Source organism: Scleropages formosus, chromosome 2 (assembly GCF_900964775.1).
Source record: "Scleropages formosus chromosome 2, fSclFor1.1, whole genome shotgun sequence".
In the NCBI taxonomy this organism is placed as follows: domain Eukaryota; kingdom Metazoa; phylum Chordata; class Actinopteri; order Osteoglossiformes; family Osteoglossidae; genus Scleropages; species Scleropages formosus.
The window spans coordinates 5,381,793-5,397,008 of NC_041807.1; the positions used below are offsets into that span (position 1 = coordinate 5,381,793).

At 40.8% G+C, this 15,216-nt stretch overlaps 1 protein-coding gene across 2 annotated transcripts in view; it reads right to left on the reverse strand.

Annotated features, from left to right (window-relative positions):
• Positions 1 to 11,418, reverse strand: part of plekha6 (pleckstrin homology domain containing, family A member 6) — a 95,350-nt gene extending 83,932 nt beyond the window's left edge. For both annotated transcript variants that reach the window (XM_018758602.2, XM_018758599.2), the window contains exon 1: positions 11,187 to 11,418. The gene's annotated coding sequence lies outside the window, so the exon portion shown is untranslated. The remainder of the gene's footprint in view (positions 1 to 11,186) is intronic.
• Positions 11,419 to 15,216: the final 3,798 nt, after the last annotated feature.

Genomic DNA, 15,216 nt, shown 5'->3' on the forward strand with positions numbered 1-15,216 from the left:
TACCACAGCTGGAGGTGAGATTCATACCTGTGACCTTTGGATCCAAAGGAAGCAGTTCTAACCAGTACGCTATCAGCTAGCCCGAAGAATACCATCCGATCAATACAACATGAGGGGCATCTTATGCCCTGCCTAATATGGTTACACAATAACAAAATGTTTAAAATAAAACACCAAAACATTTGTTCATACTTGCTTACGATTTACTAATGAACGAGCTACAGGATTTTCAGACAATTTGTCAAAGGTTCAACTGTTACTGACAACTATCACTGTTATTGATTAGGCCCAAACACCACCTTTAATCTTCATATGGAGCAAAAATTGTTGATGGAGTGAAGGAAGAGAGAAGAAACTTTGAAATGGGGAGACACAGAGACGAAAGTGGGCTAAGTGCACTTACTCAAGCATGAACATCGGTGCATCAAGTGGAAGGTAACAAACTAGGATTACTTAAGAGTCACATGTCTGCAGCCATGTCTCATTCCCTTAATATAATGCACAAATTGTATTTTTGCTGAGATGCACATCGCTTTGGACAAAAGCATCTGATAAATGACTAAATGTAAATGTAAATGTAAGTGCAAATGTATTATTTACATTGATGTGAGAATGTTAAAGAGCAGCAGATGGAAAAGTGGTTAAGAAGCAAAATTTGTTTGTTTAAAAAAAAACTTTGAAAAATTACTTTTGGGGTAACCTTAAGATGAATCCTTAAGCCAAGTAGTTTCAGCAAATATCCCTCTGTATATAATGTATAATTATTAATCCTAACTCGTGAAGTGTTAAGATTTTCAGACGACTGGAGCACCTGAACACTTCATGATTATGACACTAATTGAACTCATTGAGGTATTTCTCTGAACACTGAGGTTGTTATCAGCTGGAGAACAGTAGGAAAATGTACAAAACTGTAGTCCAGCATGACCTGGAGTTGAGATCCACTTCTCTGGGGGGGCAGTATACTGTATCACTTTGGGTAAAGGTCCTTGCACAGAAAACAAACAAAAATAAGAGAAAGATGGACTTTACTATGGTTCTAAACAAAGAATAAAGGAACGCCCATTGTTGAGTCCTGTACCTAAGATATGCCTATTACTTCCCCTGGGTGAAACCCAACACAGAGTACAGGGCCCAGGCCTCAGCCACAGTCAAAAATAAAAGGGTTGGAATTATAAGCAAGATCAAGCTTTTCTCAACTTTATTTTACGTATCAGTTCAGCTAGTCTTCTCATGGCTAAGAGGCTGTTTTCCAGCAGTCAGCTATTCTGAAATGCAAAATCAAATTTACTGGGTCCTGTAACTGAACACCATCAATGTGCAAAAATATGATTTAAAGCACTTCTTGGAAGAGATTCATTTCACAAAATGGTTTATTTGCTGTTAATTAAGATTGTGGGTAAGGCCCCTCTGAAGTACAGCAGCTTTCAGCACTAACAATAGCAGGACTGCATAATAGAATGTCAAAATGTATCAATGCCAAACCAGACATGGGAGGTTGAACTGACTGACAAACTCTACTGCAAGCAGGCATATGTAACATAAGTGCACAGATCAGCTATAGCAGACATCATTTTTAATTTTATATTGATATTTTTAAAAATTGTGTATACATTAATTTATTTGACATACACAGAACAACATGTTATACCCCATGGGCATATCAGAACTGTACACAAGGACCCAGTCCAACTGACTTATATTTACCTTTATTCATTTAGCTGAGGCTTTTCTCTAAAGCAACTTAACAATGTTAAGGTTACAATTATTATTACCGCTACAAACTTACAACTATTTACCCATTTATACAGCTGGGTAATTTTTTACAGGAGCAATTTAAGGTAAGTGGCTTTCTCAAGGGTACTACAGCTGGAGGTTGGGATCAAAACTATAACCTTTGGATCTAGAGGCAGTAGCTGTAGCTATTGACTGTCCCATGAAGCCACCCTAGAAAGACATCCAGCATTGCCATCATGCATCTTCATGACTCAAGACCAAGTGGCCTAATTTCCTCCCCCAACCACCACATCAACCACAGGGTACCACCATGGGTATTTCATTGAGGTTGTCAAGTGGGCACCTCCCTTTGTCGGTGTTTCATTGAATTACGCCCATGACACCTCAGGAAGGCTCAACAGTGCAGTCTGGCATCCCAGACCCACCCCCCTCCACACACGTTAGATCAAATTATGTGCACTTCATTATTGCAGGTCTCCCATGTAAATGAATGTAAAAATGCTCTAATTTGCTTCAGTTGCTTTGAAGAAATGTATTATCAGTTACATTTACATTTGTTCGTTTAGCAGACACAAAGACTGCATTACTTCAACAGAAGGAGAGATTTGTATGAACTTTGTACAAAACTGCAGTACTGCAGGTTACATATTTAACACAAATGGTGGACAGTATGTGAGGTGGAAAATAACAGCTGAGAAACATTATGCCTTAATTAACAGCTAACAGCATTGGTTACCAGTTAAACTGGAAAACAATGAACTGAAAAAATTAGCAGTTATCCTGGCAGTCAGTCCTACAGAGCAATCCAACATATCTGTGAAAAACACAGACATGAAACAATGAACACCTTCAACCTCAGTGAGGCAAATGGAAAGGTCTAAGTCACAGTGGTGAAGTTGTAGCAAGAAGGCCTACTATGTTTGAAAGAGTACCATGTTAATCCTGGAGCACCTTACTACCAGAAGCCTTCGTGATAAATCCATCTGTCAGATCAGACATGTGGAAATAGAAGAAGAGTTAAGAAGTTGCTCCTGGCTTTGTGCATGTCTGGAACTGCATATTGTCTTCTTCCCAATTAATATCCACAGGGCCTTCTCCTCAGGAAACCACTTTTTCTGTAAAACGCAGAAAAACGAGGCAAGCCCAAGTCTCTGTGGCGTGGGCCTGGTGTTCTGTGAAGCCGCACCTAACCTCCCACACTTAGTCTAGCAGTTGAACACTGTTTTCTTTATCGCCCGCCAAGCCTGTTATTATTTCTACCTCCTCCCATTCAGCAGTGTCACCCTTCTCAATCTCTGCACTCTTTTCCCGTTACTGTGCTATTATTCAGCTATATGTCAGTTTTTTGGCATCCTCCTTGTCATCCTGCTGTCATGTGACTAAACATTTCAGCTATACAAGGTCAAGATGTGGTCTCATCAGAACAAAAACTGCATTTCTGACACTAGTAACACTAGTAAAGAAAGCAGATGGACCATAAGCCAGTAGGTAACATTGAAGGAAATGTACTAATGCATACAGGAAGTATAGAGCTGACAGCTGATTCTAAATATTATTGTGAACTAGTATAATGCAAGTGTAAATAAATGGAACATTGGTCACACCTCCGGAAAAATTTTAAATAATATTTACAGTTAGGGTTACAGTAAGATGTGTCACCTAGGTTGTGCAAGGTGCTTCCAGTATTGCTGCCATTTCAAAAGAATACTGACAGTCTGATCATATTACTCACCTGTAAATATTCTGCCTGATGAAAGAACAGAGCACTGTTCCCCAACTGCTTGCTGTCACACCAGCAGATTGAAGTAAACAAATACTGTAAATGCAACCTCTGGCTGTTACACTTAAGCCACCAATTAGCATTTCAGATAACCATTGAAAATGTGGCAAAAAACATGGAGGTGTGCAAGTTTCAACCGGAAACATACCGACTGCAATGTTTGAAAACCAGTCCTTCAGGCTGGGCTCTTTTTTTTTCCAATGTTCACAAGAGCAACAATAACAGGGTGTGTGGACATACTCTTTGCTTGATCTTGTGGCTTGACTTTTGTCTGTAAATCGCAAGGATTAGGGTTAGCTTTTGATGAAAGTACAGATCCTGTTAGATTGCTGAAGGTATTTGCATGGCATTCTTCATATTTTAATTCATTCTTTACAGCTAACTTTGATATGAAGCTATATATTGATATAAAGACCAATATAGGTTGCTCCCCAATCCCAGTGTTTGTACAGGCCATGCATATCCATATTGCAGTCTGCCAAAAAACCAGAGCAATTCATAACCTCATACTGTCAATTTCTTTTTCATGCATTGTTCAAATGAGCTGCAATCCAATAAAGAAATTAATTCTATCATGACATACATGATAGAATGAGTAACTGTTTTTCACTTAGACTGACCCAAGCTACTACAGTAGCAAGTCACCAAGAAAAGGGAAGATAATGAAAATTCAGATTAAAAGAAGATTAGATTTTGTATAATATTTATGAGATAAAGAGAGAAAAGGAAAATAGACAGAACCTCTTCCCCGCAGAAATTGGGCATAGGAAAAAAGAATCAGACTAAAGAATGAGAAATAAGCATCCTTTACACTGCAAAATGCTTTAGTTACAATTTCAGTTCTTAACATATTACTGTCCAATGTTGCATACATTTCCAAGTTTACAAACCAGTTTCTACTTTTCCGGTTTCAGAAGCTGAATTCTTCTAGCGAGAAAACTGAGGGAAATATTGCCCTTGTGATAAATTTAATACTAGAAGGGAATAATCTGGTCCAAGTAATTGGATGTGATAAAGAGTCAGTGGGGTTGAACAGGAAGCAGACTAAAGCTTGCAATTTGGACTGACGGCAGGAAATAAGACACGTGCCAAGCAAACATCACAGAATAGTGATGCTGGGAAATAAAATAATGAGACGATGTTGGGCAACCCCACCTCAAACAAGAGACAAGTGCTTGCCTGAAATGCGGCAACACTCAAACCACCATGCAACAGCTCAGCTTAATAATCTAGGGAGTGATCAGGCCTTAATATCTCCCAGTAGTTCATCAGCCAAAATAGTGAGTCCCAGGCAGTCAGACTTCAATCCCTGCTTCATGGATTATTGTTCTGGATGACATCCAAGGCACCTACAGCAAGGAGCATGGTACTTGGGATTAGCAGTCCTTGTGGACACAGGCAAAATAGGGCCAATGAGGCTTACAATATAGTCGTTGCGCTATGGTTAGCCTAAAGTGGCATAGCAACAGGGCCCAGATTTGTATGATGTTCAGCTCCAATTAGAGTGCTGCATGTTCTGACCTTGGGGTGCAGCCGCTGAATATGCTGACTGTGTGGCAGAGTGAATGAAACTGGACCTATTTAGCAAATAAACACACCTGTCTTCATTCATTGTTTTTGATGAAAAAGTAGGCAGAAACGCTTTTTAATGTTTTAAAATTCTCTCCAGTACTTCAACTTAAATTTTATTTTTTTATTCTTAGATTCTCATAACCAGAGTTAATATTCTAGCTATTAAGAAATGGATGAAATAATATAAAACTTTTTGGTCATTTTTTTATTTCCGTGCCTGCCTGGAAAAATTTCCTGAACAAGTTACAGTTTGCTGAACAGTGAACAAAGATAAAAGTCCTCTTACTCGGTCCTGATTGATTGATTGATTGATTGATTGATCCACTGACTGATCCAGATAGCCACTGAACTATGTATAGATCTGTCCTTTTTTATTTTAGTTGCACTGGACTGCATATTGGAAAACTAGAAGTAGCTAAGGAGAGTCAGGGGTTTTGGATAAGAGTAAAGAATCACATGTCTGCACCTATGTCTCTCCTTCTGCCAGTGTAATGCACACATTGCATTTTCTATGAGGTGTATGTCACTTTGGACAAAAGCGACTACTAAATGAGTAAATGTAAATGTAAATAATCTCCCCCATTCTTAACACAGCCTATCAATCAAACCCATCTGATTACAAGCCATTGCTTAACTGGTCAGATGCTCGTGAGAGGAGTGTCCATGCACAGACACACCAATGGTACTGATGAGGTTGACCTGAAGGAACTGGATGATTTCTCCAAGATCACTGTGGCTTCATCACTTCTTAACAAAACAGCTACCCTCCGGTTTTCTGCTCCTTCTGTTCTAAGTCAACATAGGAAATGGTGGTTGGGAAGTGAAAGCTGTAAAATTGGTGTTTTCTATGAATTCACATAGCTGCCCTTGAAGAAGATACTTTAACATGAGGGAAAATATCTGAAACAAGTTTATGCCTGGGACTTTGTAGGATCAGGGAGCAAGGTGGGAGACATGATCACTGAAAAGGAAAAGCAAATCTCACACAGTAGCCCACCAGAGTCCCCAGTGCACAGTCCTGTGATGGTCCCCATGTGGTACGTGTATGGAGGACAGCCTATTAAAACAAGACAATGCAGCAAGCGTTGATGGCAGCAGCTGGGACACATCATCATCGTTCGAAGGAGGCAAGGGAATAGTGATGAAAGGCAGCTTTGTTAATTGGTCCATAGGGAATGACTGGTGGGGGAGCTGGCTGGGGGCTGCGGAAAGAAGTAAGGGAGAGGACAGCAAAAGCAATCAACGTGCTAATTGCACTCGTGGTTTACGAGGCTGATCTGGAATGGGCACGGCAAGGCTAGCTATGATAGGATTACACAAAGCCGCAGAAGCCCCCACTAATGTGAGGAGAGAAAGAGCTGGGTTGGGTAAGGGCAGGGTGGGATTTACAGCAAGAGTAGAAAAACAATCTCAGTCCTTCCCCTCCCCCCACAGCTCCTCATTTGGTCAAGGCAAGTTAACACGGGGAAAGAAAGAGAGACTAGGTGTCTGCCCATCCACAGGCATGAAGGCACACACCTAATTGTAAAGAAGAGGCACAAGCTACTCCCAGAAGGTAGTACAGTCTGACTGCACTGCTGCCTTTGAGGAAGCAAGGAAAGGTAACTGATCCCTGTACGATTCCATGCAGGTTTTCCTATTCCTCTTCAGTGCACTCATTTACATTTTCAATGTTAAAATTTACATTTACATACATTTACATGTATTCATTTAGCAGAGTATTTTCTCCAAATTGACATACATCTCAGAGAAAATACAATTTGTGCATAACATTAGGAGAAGAGAGATATAGTTGCAGACATGTTATTCTAAGTTAGTTACTTTCCACCATATCCACCATTGTTCATCACACAAGTAGCTGCATAAAACTTCAGATTTTTGAGAATTTATTATTAGCTTTATCAAAATTTGTTGAGAAAAAGAGAATTCTTGAATTATACACAAAACATTTGGACAGTACACTTCATATATAGCAAAAAGCTGGCTGAATTTGAAGAAAACCATCTGGGTAAAGCTGTAATTGTAAACTGGAAGAAGGATCACAGAAATGAAATGTTGGAGGCAGCAAGTGACATTCAAGGCATCTAAAACATAGTGGGAGGAATAAAACATCTGTGCAGGTTATCTGAAAAAAGTAAAGTCACAGTTTTTGAGTTCAAGGTCACAGTTACAACAGTGTTCCATAACATTTTAGGATAAAGTCAATATACACCAATAATAACGGACAAGGAAAAGGTTATTCATCTTGGAGTCCAAACAGTATTTTATTTTTCCTCATGCTTTTTTTAAAATTTACAGCGAAATTCCTTGTATCTCCTGCTGCTATGATAACCTTGGAAATCAGCTGGTAAAATTCCAAGAACAACAGACAACCATGTGGCATTTTAACAAGTTAGTGAAATTTAAAAAATTCGAACAATTCCATATGATTTTAAACATTATATTCAAAAGCTCCTAAGCATTTAACTAGCATTTAACTATTTAGTTAATTTAGATTAACTAAAGATGATGTCAATGACACTGGTAACAGCAACAATAAATAGAGAACAAATTATGGTATAACCCTATTTCAAGATCTTGCAGTTTGTATTTCATGACCCATAAAAATACTTATCGGGATATGATAAAAAGTGATATCAGAAGTGAAAACCAGTAATGAAACTTAGCTTGAATACTATTTTCCTTGCTATAAATTTCAGAACATTAACCAGTGCATATACAAAGGAATCAATAGCACATAAGGAATAAGCAAACAACACATAGAGTATCAAGATTTATTAATTAAGGCTGTTTGTTGTTTAGAAGGGGGCGCGGTGGCGCAGTGGTGCAGTGGGTTGGACCAGGTCCTGCTCTCAGGTGGGTCTGGGGTTCAAGTCCTGCTTGGGGTGCCTTGTGACAGACTGGCATCCTGTCCTGGGTGTGTCCCCTCCCCCTCTTGCCTTATGCCCTCAGTTGCCGGGTTAGGCTCTGGTTCCTTGCGACCCCGTATGGGACAAGCAGTTCAGAAAACGTGTTTGTTGTTTATAAAGTCTCTATCATTAGGCTTTCAAGCATTGCTTTTTCTGACACTGTAGCATTGTTTCAAAAGCTGTGTTTCAGCAGGAACCCTTACCCTGTTTCCATAACCGTTTCACTATTTATTCATAGGGTCGTCAGAAAACATTTTACAGTTGGCTACATGTCCATGTGAGGTGAAGACATCATTTATAACAATTACATAACTTAAATGTAACTGCTTAATCTTTTCAAGATTGCATGACAAGAAAGAAATGGTCAGATTCATTATTTACTAGTCCGAGAATAACTTCTCAGAGTTCTTAGGGTTCAAATGTTTTTCCATGTATAAGTACTTCAGATATTTTTAGCTTCAGTAAACATGTTACCTTCACTTGTGGCTGTACTGTAAAGAGCTGTCTCATGCAAACAGGAGTCAGCGGTCTGAGAGGTGGGTGAATGGGGGATAACCAAATGCTGCCACCCAAAACTGATAATTAGGAGGGGATCAGGTGGAATGGCCATGAAAAAAGATTGCAAGATGACTGTGGAGCAGTCTGAGGGATGAGGGGCATGTTGACATTGCTGCAGAGAGTTATGGTGACTGAGATAAAGGGGTGAAGGCTCACAGACCGTGCTCCCATTTCTGGCAGGTTCCCTACTCTGCCACCTGCTCCAGAGCCTGGCCAAGGGAGATGGCAATCTGGCACAGCCCTGTTAGGGGTGGGGGGCATGATGCAGCCACTTTTCTATTTAAATTTCAATTTGGGCCCTAAAATATATCTTCTTCAAGGACTCAAGGAGCCTTCATATGAACATCAACACTACAACACACCATCTTCACGCTTCATATCTTTCTCATCCCTTCATCATGCCATCCACTGCTGTGACACCACCTTCCCTTTCTTTTGCCCCTTCCTTTGTCCTTTCTTTCGCTTTCACATCCATGTACTGCCCCAGAGTCAGTTATTTAATGGGTTTCCGTGGAAACCCGGCGGGCGGTTGGGACGTGGAGAACAGCTTTTCAGAAAGGTGAAGACTTAACCCTGTAATCCCCAACTCTTCACACCAGCCAACATTTATTAGCTCACATTAGACTAACGCAGTTAACTGCATTTGACTGTGCACTAAACAGCACAGGACCCCAAGTCCATAAAAAAGCTTGTCATAATCACAAAAAACAAAAACCTAGCTCAAGATTCATCTTGAACTGGCCCATGTTCCACTTTTTAATCATGATTACTTTGGTTGAAGCTTCTGGTAATATTTCATATTTACAGATGTATACTTCCTGAAGCAGTTCAAGTAGCATACTCAAGAGCCCCTCCTAGGACCTAAACCTAAACTCTTTGAGTCACCAGGCTAGACTTGTTATGCCACTTATTCCACTTGCTATGTTCTTGCACCTCCTGACTGTGAAAATTTTACATGTGAAAGCACAAAACACCTGAACATGTGTGACATAATCACATGAGGTAAAAACAAAACACAGTAACCCAGTACAGACAAAAAGTGATGTGAGATAACTTGAGAGATAAATAACGTCACAGGCAACAATAAAGCAGTTATTGATTTATGCTGCAGTTTATGTTTTGTCTTCCAGGTTCCTAATGCATACAGAAACCATCTGATAATTCTGGAAAATTATTTTCTTGATGCTGCAGTGGTTGGACTGCAGTGCATGTCTGGTTGTCCAATTCTTCCTCTCTTTGCCTTAATGCTTTTCAAGGCCATTTGTACCTCTTCCCTGCACCAGCTGACTGCACCCACAGCCAACGTGCCACTTGGAAGGACCAGCACCTTGAAACCACTTTCATTCCTGATCAAGCTCTAAATTCCATCTCCCTTCTTGCCCCACACTCCCACACCACTCCTGAATATTATAAATATTATAACACTGAGTGTTTTGTATGTACTTTTTCCAAAATCCAGACGGTTTTCCACTAAAACACAAAATCACTCCATGTGAACTCAACACACCTTTTTACACAAATACAAAACATGTCATTGCATCTCAGTGTAACATAATTTTCCAAGTTATGCAACTTAATAAAGTTAGTCCACAGCTCCCACCTTGTCAGTAAAGAGTGGGGTAGAGGAGGGACAGACAGACGGAGATGCCAGGCTCACTGTTCTGCATCACTTTCAATAAAAGTGAACACAAGTAAGTCAGATCATTTCTGGAATCTGTTGGCACCTGTCACTAGCTGCTGCTCCACTCAAGGAAAGGTGTATGCCACCACTCATCCTGAACACTCCACATTTTTTAAAAACAGCTTGTTAAAATAGGATGCAAAGCTAGGCATGGAAGTCATACTTACACATTTGGATTCCCATATCTTACATTCTCCACAAATATTACTGCAGTTTCTTTAATTATTTAAGAAAAAACATCTGTAATTATTTACTGGTCTACCAATGAGCTTGTGTGCAGCATACACTACCTACAGAGAAATCATTCAACAAAAACATGATCGTAAACAGGACTGCAGATGAAGTCAATACTACTTATTTCCCAGACTAAAGCACATTTTCACTGCTTTCAGTGGCCTGGCATGGATTAGCACTGTGGCTCTGTTGCCCATGCAAAAACCACTGTATTGGTCATGTTTTCGGGATAAGAAGAACGTGGGATGTATATGCATACACACGCACTTGTTACTGCTGCTGCCAGCAATGTAGTCCCAGGGCAAATGCAGCCAGATGGTTGTGCCCCAGGAACTGTCACCTCACCTTTGAGTGGAACTCCCTACATTACCCATCCAGAAGCCAGTACCCTTGCTGCTTCTTGTATCCTTCCCTGTGAGCTCCATTCCAACCATACAAGCATCATTTAATACATGCACATGGCTGCATACTGCACAGTAGCACACACATAAACACCGTCTCCCTGTGGAGTCCAACACATTGTCGCACAAACATCACCATTCACCTAAGCAAGCATGCATCATCAGTAACAGACACAAAGGCACGAGCATCCCTGCTGTGATTTCCCAGCTGTTTAGCCCCTACACAGACAAAAAATCCTTGATGCAATGCACAATTACCAGCAACATGCCCCCCTCCCACCACAGCCCAGAGCTGCCCTGGACTCAGCACTTACCAGTCACCTGCTGTTGCCTCCTCAGTCAGCCCTCAGACTTATGGGATACAGGGATCACCGTTCCACAACACAGATGGAGAGGCAGTGAGAGAACAATGCAGAGCAGTTATTGCAGCATTCCAAACCAACTCTACTGCTGAAAGAGAGCTGGATGCAACAAAAAGCCAGGGAAGCAGCAGCAGCACCACAGTGACGGAGCAGTGATGCGGTACAATAACAAGCATTGCTTCCTTGTGAGACGGAGGGATAAAGGCGGGAGTGATACTGCTGGAAGGTGGGGGGAGCCAGGCAGCTCCACAGAGCATGCCCACTGAAAATCCCTGAGAAGTCACATGACAACATCTGATCTGTCAGAGCTGGCTCTCTTTAAACGGGGGGAGGAAAACCACTACACTTAACCCTTTAGAGAATAAAAGACAACATTAAAGCTGCAGCCCCTTTTACAAAAAGAGAGACCTGTAATACCACACTGCACCTCCCCCATACCATACCTCAAGCCAATAGAGGATGAGACAATGCAGGTAACAACTGGAAGGAGCAGATTAAACCCTTTTCAATCAGCCAAGCTACACCTAATGGCTACAGAGAGCAAAGATCCTTGTGGGGCCATTGATCTCAGTGAAAAACAACTTCCTACTATGTGAAAATCAGAGAAAGCCATTGCAATGGGAAAAGATCATTGTGCAGCCACAGCACAAGCACTTGCCTGAGCACTACACAGAATACATAAGATTAGAATACTCTAGCCCACAGTCAGTGATTACATCCCATTTGAGACATATTCGAAACCTTGCAACTGGCTTTGAATAAATGCAGACAGTGAATGAGATGGAGATGGAGAAGGAGGACCAAGCTCATCTAAAGAAGCTGATTCCAATCATGGCCAACTTCACCAGGAGCATCCCCTGAGGCACCCCCCCACCTTTTCTGGCAATATGACGCTGAGAGCAGGCACACCAGATTCCCCAATAGTTCATGGCAGCTGGCCCTAATTTGTAGTTAACTGATTCCACAAAGGGCTGCAGTGAGAGCCCAGCTGAGCCACCATTCTGATGCTCACTGAGGGCAGCAGGCAGAAGCCAGGCAAGTTCATGTCGCAGCACTGCTTTATCAGCACAATCAGACTGAAAAATCAGGGGATCGGGTCCATAGTTTCTGATCCTAGCATTCATTTTAATCAAATCCCACAGTAATGTGAACCTACAAAAGTTAGTGGCAAAAAAAAACTTTTCACCAAAAACCATTTACAAATTCAAAACATTCTCTCACTGGCATCAGATGGTAAAAAGAATACAGAATAATTTTGCAAAATTTTTTGGATCACCTTACACTTTTTGGAGAAGTGCAGTTCCTAAGGGGGTGTGCTGAAAACTAATGCAGCCTCTACATTTTTACACCCAGAAAATGACCACTATGACCAGTTTTCAAAAAGAACCCATAAATCGCAAGTAATAATATCCCTTTCTCCTCATCGTTCTATTGTCTTGGTCTCCAACACGCAGTTCTCATTGTTTGATTGAAAGGTAAAATTTTATGAAAACCTTACTAGCATTTTTGCTGAAAATGTTCTACCTGAGAAGAAGGAAAACATTTTTTGTAAAGGATGCCAAATGAATGAAGAAAAATTTTTGAAGAATTCTTCTTGAAGATTCTTTTTGAAGAAAAATTAGTAAAAGTTTATGCCAGTATAGCTGGTAGACACAAAGAGATAACTCAAACTTCACAGAGCTATCCAGAACTATGTAAAACCAGCCTTGAACTTTTCACAAGGAGGTGAACTGGTGATAGAATTCAAATATACAGTATATAACTATTATACAGTGTGGTCTGGCGGGGCTCCCATTCTTCTCCTCTACCTCTCTCATCTGGTGTCCGGCAGGGCTCGGTATTTCCACGTGCATCACTGCCTGCCTGTTGGACATCTCTGCATGGATGTCTGATCACCACCTAGAACTCAACCTCTCCAAAACAGAAACCCTGGTTATGGCCTACAAATGCATCAATAGAACTGCTCCCAGCTATCTACAAGACTTGATCATTCGTTACACCCCAACCAGACTGCTACACTCTTCCACATCTGCCCGCTTGGTGGTCCCATAGAGGAAAGGTAAAGCTCTGGCTCCGCTGTGGCGAATCAACCTCCTTCTCTTGCTCAGAACTGCTGAATCTTTGTCCACATTTGAAAAGGGACTTAAAACTCACCTCTTCTGGACTCACTTCGCACACGATCACTTAAGGTCATGTATGGTATAAATGTTCATGCTTGTAAGGTATAAATGTTCATGATCATGCTTGGATCAGGCCCTTACACAGCTACTCCTGCAATGTAACATAAATGTTTATATGTACATCAAAAAAAAAAAACTACTAGGAAGGTGATTAGAAATCGTCAATATTCTGCTAAAGTTTTATGTAGCTAATTCTGTGATGAACATCGGTACAAATGGCGAAGGAAACTAACTGTACTTAAGAATCACACATCTGAAGCTATGTCTCTCTCCTAAGGTAATGCACAAGTTGTATTTTCTATGAGGTGTGAGTCACTTTGGAGAAAAACATCTGCTAAATGAATAAATGTACAATGTAACCAAGTAAATATATGCATTTATTTCACACTTTGAATTATCAGCACTGTATTTAAAAAGGAAATCAGGAAACATATACAGTACTTAAGAACAGCCAAAATGAATAAATGAATGAATGAATGAAGCTAAACTAAACTTTACTAATTGTAGAGGGAATTGCATTTCAGCTGTAGCAATATACAATTTGCATACCAACATACATTTACACAGAGAACATACATGTAAATACATACACACAAGTAACCAAACATACAAATAAGAAGAAAAATAAAAAAGCTACCAAGTGAAATGAAAAGGGGTGGGGGGTGCGGTGGCGCAGTCCTGCTCTTCGGTGGGTCTGGGGTTTGAGTCCCGCTTGGGGTGCCTTGCGATGGACTGGCGTCCTGTCCTGGGTGTGTCCCCTCCCCCCTCCAGCCTTACGCCCTGAGTTGCCGGGTTAGGTTCCGGTTCCCCGTGACCCCGTATGGGACAAGCGGTTCTGACAATGTGTGTGTGTGTGTGTGTGTGTGTGTGTGTGTGTGTGTGTGTGTGTGTGTGTGTGAAATGAAAAGGCAAATTTAACAGCCACCTGAACTTCTGTCCTCCTCTCCCTTGCTTCTAAAGACACATTTGCCAGTTCATTCACTTGTTAAATAATTTTTTATCCTACCTATTTTACTTGCTATCTTATTTACTTACTTTTGTTTTTTTACTTTATGTGTGTATGTTCACGGTGTGCATGTTCATGGTGGGTTTGACCAGGTCCTGCTCTCCAGGGGGTCTGGGGTTTGAATCCTGATTGGGGTGCCTTGTGACGGAGTGGTGTCCTGTCCTGGGTGTGTCCCCTCCCCCTTCAGCCTTTTTCCCTGTGTTGGCGGTTAGGCTCCAGCTCCCTGTGACCCCATATGGGACAAGTGGTATCAGATGATGTAGGTGTATGTTCTCAGTGGCACATCGAGTGATGCTGATGCTTCACATCTCCTGAGCTACTCAGTGGGAGTTTCATGAAGAGTTTACATAATTCTCCCCATGTCTGCACCTCATAGATATGCAAAGAAGAAGGTGCTGGCAAATCACTTCTGCTTGCCTTCAAAGCCATATAAGTTGTCACTATGAGTTGGATGCAAGTCAATTGCACTTCTGTCCATTAATGTCAATGTGTACCTATATTTTTACATATACAGCATATAACAGAAGTGAGTACACCCCTGTGCAATATCACTTAAATGTCAAATGATTCAAAATTGTATCACCTCTCAATAATTGCATTATTTGTAAGTTGAACAATAAGGTATTTACTCTTATGTAAAATTAAAAACGAGCAGTTTAGATTTACTATATTTAAAAGACAGGCCCCACAGTAGGAACTCAATGCAACAAAAGTCAGTACACCTTTTATTACTGAGATTTAAATCTTTTATTTTTTCAATACTTTGTATGTCTGCCTTTATTTTCGATGACAGACT